The following is a 6,451-nucleotide window of genomic DNA, read 5'->3' as shown; positions in this document are numbered from 1 at the left end:
TAACAGAAAAACTTAATGACCTCTATTTACTTCAACTAGAAATCCATCAAAGGGACAATTAGCTAATTTTGAGCATAAATTGGCTCCCTGGTGAGAAGCAAGCTTATAAATAAACCATTTCATTTGTTCACTGAACTAGACTGTCATGCAAGTGAAATTGCTGACTCCAAAGCAGACAAATGGGCAAACTTTTCTTGCCTTAAGTGCCCTGAGAGGAGTTAGGGGAAGAAACCATGGGAAGCAGTTTCCTTTGCCACTGCTGCTGTGCAGGCAGGCTGGATCCAGACTCATCCCTGCTGTATTACACCATTCTTCAGGGTAAAGCAGCCCAAGCTCTCTCCAGTGACTCTGTGAGCAGGCAGTAAATGGTGCAGACAGACAGAGCTCCTCACGCCTCCCGCCTGCACGCGAGCAGTGGGGGCATCAGCTCAGCACACGAAGGGAAGAGCGGGTCTGGGCTCACAGTTTGTGTAGAATCCAAAAGTGTTTGCAAGAATGTTGCAGTGTTGACTGTTGGCTTTTCCTCTCTTAAATGTTCCTGCCACCATGGTACTTGAGCACCTTTAGTCTACACTGCAACTGTTTTACCAGTTTAAAACAGTTTCCTGAAGGAAGTGCTGGTTTCTGGCAGAGTGCCTCAGTTTCCCATGCAAGGTGCTTGGTGGGACCTTTCCAGAGGAGTGAGGTAAGTAAGAAAAGTCCATATCTCAAGAGATTGCCTTGTGACACACACTGGGGTCTTCTTTTTCCAAACCAACATTCCTTGAAAGTAGCCTGTACATCTTGTCAGTACTCATCCCGACACTATTTCCACAGTACGAGCTTTGTTTAAGTGAATAAATGGCAATACCCTCAAGGTATTTAAGATGTGACAAATAGGGTAATAGACAAAAGGGGGGACATTGCAGGCCAGTTTCCAATCCCATGAGATGTGGAGACTGAAAACGTCTGATGAGACCTCGATGCATTCTCAGGCAGAAAACAGGATGGAGCTTTCCCAAGTCAGATGGGGGGTTCAGGAAGGATACTTTATAGCTGTCTTCACTCTATTTGAATAGTTTGCTCCAGTTTGCTGTGCTCAATGCTATCAGACCAGAGATTAATTGTTTATAAAGGCAGCCAAGTAACTGCTAGAGGCAATAAAAAGAGGAAGAAAGAACAGATCCTTTAAGTAGAATTTAATTACCTTCTTCTGCACATTGTTTTACTTTGCTAGATTAATATATAGTAACTTGTATAAATATGTGTGTATGCTTGTGGATGGGATGCTGCATGTGTGGTGGGATTGCATTTGTACACCCAGTTTACTCTGTTTTTTAATGCTGATTATCTTTGCTCATAGGAATATGCCATGACTAAATCAATGAATCTCATCCAAACTAACAAGAAAATAAGAGATACAACTGTTTTCACAACTGGGAAACAAAAAGTCTCCATCCTCAGGTAAATTACCTATGTTCAGAGGATTTTTGGGATCTTCCTCATTCTGTAAAACAGATGGCAGAAGAGTTCAAAATGCAGAACTTTGTTTTGGTCTTTCATACCTGCTAAGTGATGGAAAGGTCTGTTTGTGCTGAAGATTTCTCCCAGAAACTTTACCTTAAAGGGGCTTTATAGGGTCTCACCTTACACACTAATGTATTTAGGCCTGATTTAGAAAACTTGTGACTCATCTATCTTGAAGTATTGATATATCCGATAATTTTCAGCTGGAACACTGAAACCTTCCCAATAATCACACAGGGAAATGCACTAGGAAAACTCAATATACAATTTTTTCCCCAGAGAAGTCAAGCAAGAAATATTAGCTTCATCACAGCTTTATTGTCAACTGTCTCATTACTCATAAATGTTCTTTCTTTATTTCATATATATATATATATATATATATATATACATATATATATATATATATATATATAAAAGAATCCCCAGAAGTATGTCCTGGAGTGAAGGAAGACTGAGGAATGCCTGTCCTAATATAACTGAGATATTTCTAGTAGAGGCAGGATAGCTTTTACTTTCCATAAATTTCTGTACAATCTCAGTTTACAAATGCCATAAGTGAAATGAATAGCCATTCTCCAGAAGTTACAGATGTGGAAATATAAATCAATAAATACAATTAGGTCAATCCTGAAACCAACTCACACCAGACCTGCAATTAATGGAGCTACCTCCATTTACAAACCATTAAAAGACACAAACACAAGAAACATTGTCAAGGATTTTTATTCTTCCAATTAATCTTATTGTTTAGAAAAGAAAGAGTCTGCTACAGAAAGAAAGAAAGAAAGAAAGAAAGAAAGAAAGAAAGAAAGAAAGAAAGAAAGAAAGAAAGAAAGAAAGAAAGAAAGAAAGAAAGAAAGAAAGAAAGAAAGAAAGAAAGAAAGAAAGAAAGAAAGAAAGAAGAAAGAAAAGAAAAAAAAAAAAAAGGCTAAGAATAGACCCTAAAGTATGTTTGGTAGAAGAGTACTCATGCTCCCAGTATTTTGTGGAGAACCACAGCTGTGTGGGTCAGCACACATTCCCATAAAATGGTTATCAGATGCAAGCATGAAGTTTCCCAGCAGTACTCTGTGGTTCAGTTAGCAGCTAACAATTCTCACCACACAGCTGAAGTCATTTCCCTGGGTTTGCGCTAGTTTTTTAAACAACATGAAACACACCGCAAATTCTGGAAAGCTGAGAAGATAATTCTTGAAGCCAATGCTTGGTTTGGGAAAACTATAGGAGGGAGAAGAGATTTAAGGTATGTGCACGAGGTGTACAGGCACATCCTGTCTTACAGTGTATTTTCATTGCAACAAAAGGAAAAGTTGTTTTCAGTTATTTTGTCAAGGTCAGACCACACACCACCCTCTTCCCAGCTTGCAAATTTTATCTCTTATTCTCTGCAGGAAGGAAAACTGAGATATTTATATCAAAGCTGCAGGCTAGGGTCAAAGCAAGCGTCACTGATGAGATGTTCCCAGAGTTTAGAGTCAAGCCTCATTTCAGTGGAAAGAAAACCCATCTGTCTTCCGTTTTCCTTTACTGGATGATCACGCCTTAGAAGAGTAACACTTCAAGAGTGCTGAGTGAAGATGAGGGCCAGCTATTCCATGTGGTTGTCTTGGACCCTTCCACAAGGTTGAATTTGAACTGAAATCAAACACAAGTCCTTTCAAACTAGCTTTGTCAAAATAATGAGTCCTCTAGATGGGAAACAAACTAGGTGAATGAAATATTTCAGCTTATAATAATGGGAAAAAAAGAATTATAAGTGTTCTTAAAGATTCTGGTTGCAGCACAAATGAAGATGCATGTTGCTTTTTTGCAAAGAGGTCATGCTGCTTTAGGTATTCATTGGTATGGCCATTCCCAGTACATGCTCATGCAGGAATGCTAAAATTGCAGTTTCTTCTGTGTTACCTTCCATGGGAATTAATTGCTTAGTCTATTCTTACGATGGTCTTGCATGGGAAGGATAGTGTAAGCACTGTGAATTAACTGTGAGTTACAGAGAAAAGTGCGGGGGAAAAAGGCATTTTCTTGAATTTTGGCATCATAGATGGCTTATTCCTCCATTAGTCTTCTCTGACTTTGTCTCTGGTCAGCAAAAACAGAACAACATCCCTGGAAGAAAATTCAGGACACCTAAATCTAACATCTGATTAAAATCACCTTCTGGAAGAGTCTCTGCTTCGATCCATTAGCTATAGAGGGAGATGCCTCCTGACCAGTGGTGTTATCTGAGGGAAAGTCCATGAAAGGATGAGAAGATCACTCACAACTCTTTTTGTTCTTCTTGGTGCACCTTAGTTTCACCTGTCACAGCACACAGATCCCACTTACAGCTGTACTGTGGGGCTCCTGATGTTCATCATGCAGAAGCATTTAAATTCATTTGCCAGATTTAACCTCCAGACCACCACAGAATATGGATGCTCCAGATTGCATTATTGTTTTTCTTGATGGATGCAGTGTTATTAAATCTAGTGGCATAGATTCACATATGCTAGAAAAATGAAATATGACCTAACGTGTTCTTTCAAAATGAGAGACAATTAAAAATAGGTTATTAGAAGTATAAATCTTGCAGACCAATACCAACCCCTATCCTGCTTTTTGACCAAAGGCACTCTTGTGTATTTCCCCATTTTCTAAATAAAGTCAGTTGTAAACAGTTGTTATTATTATCTAGCTACTAGGAAACATTTTTAACCATTAATCTAAAACTACATTGCTAACAAGGTGGCATAATTTTTGTTTTTCAGATTTGGGGCAAGGACTGTGCAGAGATCAGCAGAAGGACTTTTCCACCTTTCCTAGTAGATTGAACTGGAGCAGGATATTCTTCTACTTCTTAGGTTACTCCTGTACCAGCTGACTCCCACTTTGCAAATTTCTCACTAATCCACAGTGGGTTCTAAACTGAAGCAATTAAAGTTGGAGGAACCTACTCATTCTGAGTTGAAAGAAATGATGTACACTAAGTGCATAGTAAATATTTTATGCTTCTTCTCCATAAGACATCAAAGATTATCATTGCTCAAAATACACTAAAGAATTTGCTTGACAGAAAAATGTTGCTTTCATGACTATTTTGTATAGCTGGTCAGCAAAAGGATTTTCCAACTAAAGGGAAAATAGAAAGAAAGCAGAATCTTACAAAATTATTTTACAGAATAACATGCAAAAAACTCATGTTTACTTCAGGTCAATGAAAAACCTTTATTCCAATAAACTGAAAATATTATCTCAGGCAGACCTTTTATGTCTTTTTTAAAATAAAAAAATCTACTTTCAAATTATGTTTTTTATTGTTTTAAAAAGAAATATAATAAAAAAAAAAATCGATAAGATTTCCTAATTATTCGTTCATTATAGACAGAAAAAGTTTTCAAAGGTAAATTTTCCAACTATTTTCTTTTCTACTCTTCCCATTTTAAATGTAGATGTTTACTCTGTAGTGTGGTCTTTTAACTGCTCTAAATAGTTCAGACCTTTTACAACAGTTCCTATATTACTGTTTCAAACCACTCTGTATTTTTACAATTAGCACCCTAACCTTTTCTTATCAATGTATTGTAATGATTTACTTAGTTCTAGTTAATAAGATACTTTTGTTCATATTTGTATTTCAGGATTTTTTGCTAATTTAGTTTCTGTTTAACTGTAATGGTTCTAAGTGGATCCAAATACATTAACGTGGTTTATTTGGGCTTGATATCAACAACAATGTAGCACTGATTCAAAAGTTACCAGAAGTAAGCTTAATGGTTTTAAGGAATAAACTACTCAGTGGAGTAGAATTCTGATGACAGCCAAGGATTTCCTTCCAGATCTTCTGAAGTAAAAATGTTACAACAGGAACCTTCAGAGTTTTTAGATTAAATTTCAGAAATTTTAACAAAAATTTTGATGGGAAAATCCCACCTACGTAACCATTCAGCTAGTATTAATGTGTAGATAAAGATATATATTAGATATAGACATAGATCAATGATATAGGTATAGATAGATTAGATCTAGATCTAGATAGATATAGATATAGATGATATAGATAGACATAAATATAGATATAAATATAGATGATATAGATATTCTGGTTATCAACTTTGTGTGCTGTGTATTTAATTTTCAGTGTGTTATGCCAAATCTCAAATATAAGAAGGCAAAAAAGCAACATAGCCTTGAGATATTTAAACAAATCCCATATTTTCTCATGGTCCAACTTTTGACATCTGAATATTTTCATTTGACAACCCTGCCATGACTTTCCATTAGCATTTACCAGGCTCAGCTTCTTCAACAAAGTATTAGGATGCTGAATATGAAAAAAGCTGTCAGTGACGCCTTAAGAGGCTACCTAGAACAGCGGCTAGACAGTGTTAAAGAAAATAAAGAAGGTATTTATTAAAAAGGTCTTCAAAGGATACACCTTGGGCAGTACAAGAGCCCAGCTGAGGCTACACCCAAAATGGATGATGGATCGTGAGTTTCCACTCTTTTATAAGTTTTGGTCCATTTACATATTGAGGTTAATTGCCCAATTACAGCCTCAGGTTATGAAGTCCCATCCTCCCAGTTTGCTCTACTCAATTGGCTGTTGTTTATACTCTTTGGGGCCTGAAGCTGCAGCAGTGTCCTTGGCTCTGGGGCAGGAAAAGGATTGTTTTGTCTGACTAAACTGTGAAGAGAACTTGCTAACACTTCATATGAAGTTCAGAGTTATATACTAATGCAGAATCTGGAAAATATGAAAGCTAAAACTTAAGGCATCATCAGCATTGTAAGCAACATAGGCCAGAAGTTCCCTTTTGCCACAAACCTAAGGTCTATAGTCCTGAGTTTTCAGACTGACTGCTTTTCCTGTGGGATGCTCTGGCTGAGTGTCTGTAGTGTGCTACCACTCTTACAAGAAATGGTTACAAGAAAAGCCTATGGGCAAAAGTTAAGTGGAAAA

At 37.0% G+C, this 6,451-nt stretch overlaps 1 long non-coding RNA gene across 1 annotated transcript; it reads left to right on the top strand.

Moving 5' to 3' along the window:
- Positions 1 to 607: 607 nt before the first annotated feature.
- LOC136301278 (uncharacterized) lies at positions 608 to 4,744 on the top strand. Its single transcript, XR_010723831.1, has 3 exons — positions 608 to 685; positions 1,343 to 1,443; positions 4,260 to 4,744. It is a non-coding gene; the product is annotated as an uncharacterized lncRNA (long non-coding RNA).
- Positions 4,745 to 6,451: the final 1,707 nt, after the last annotated feature.

This window comes from Chamaea fasciata, unplaced genomic scaffold (genome assembly GCF_029207755.1).
Source record: "Chamaea fasciata isolate MVZ Bird 193981 ecotype frontalis unplaced genomic scaffold, bChaFas1.0.hap1 SCAF_1, whole genome shotgun sequence".
Classification (NCBI taxonomy): domain Eukaryota; kingdom Metazoa; phylum Chordata; class Aves; order Passeriformes; family Sylviidae; genus Chamaea; species Chamaea fasciata.
The sequence above is the reverse complement of the archived record's forward strand: the minus strand, read 5'-3'. Positions and strand labels throughout refer to the sequence as shown.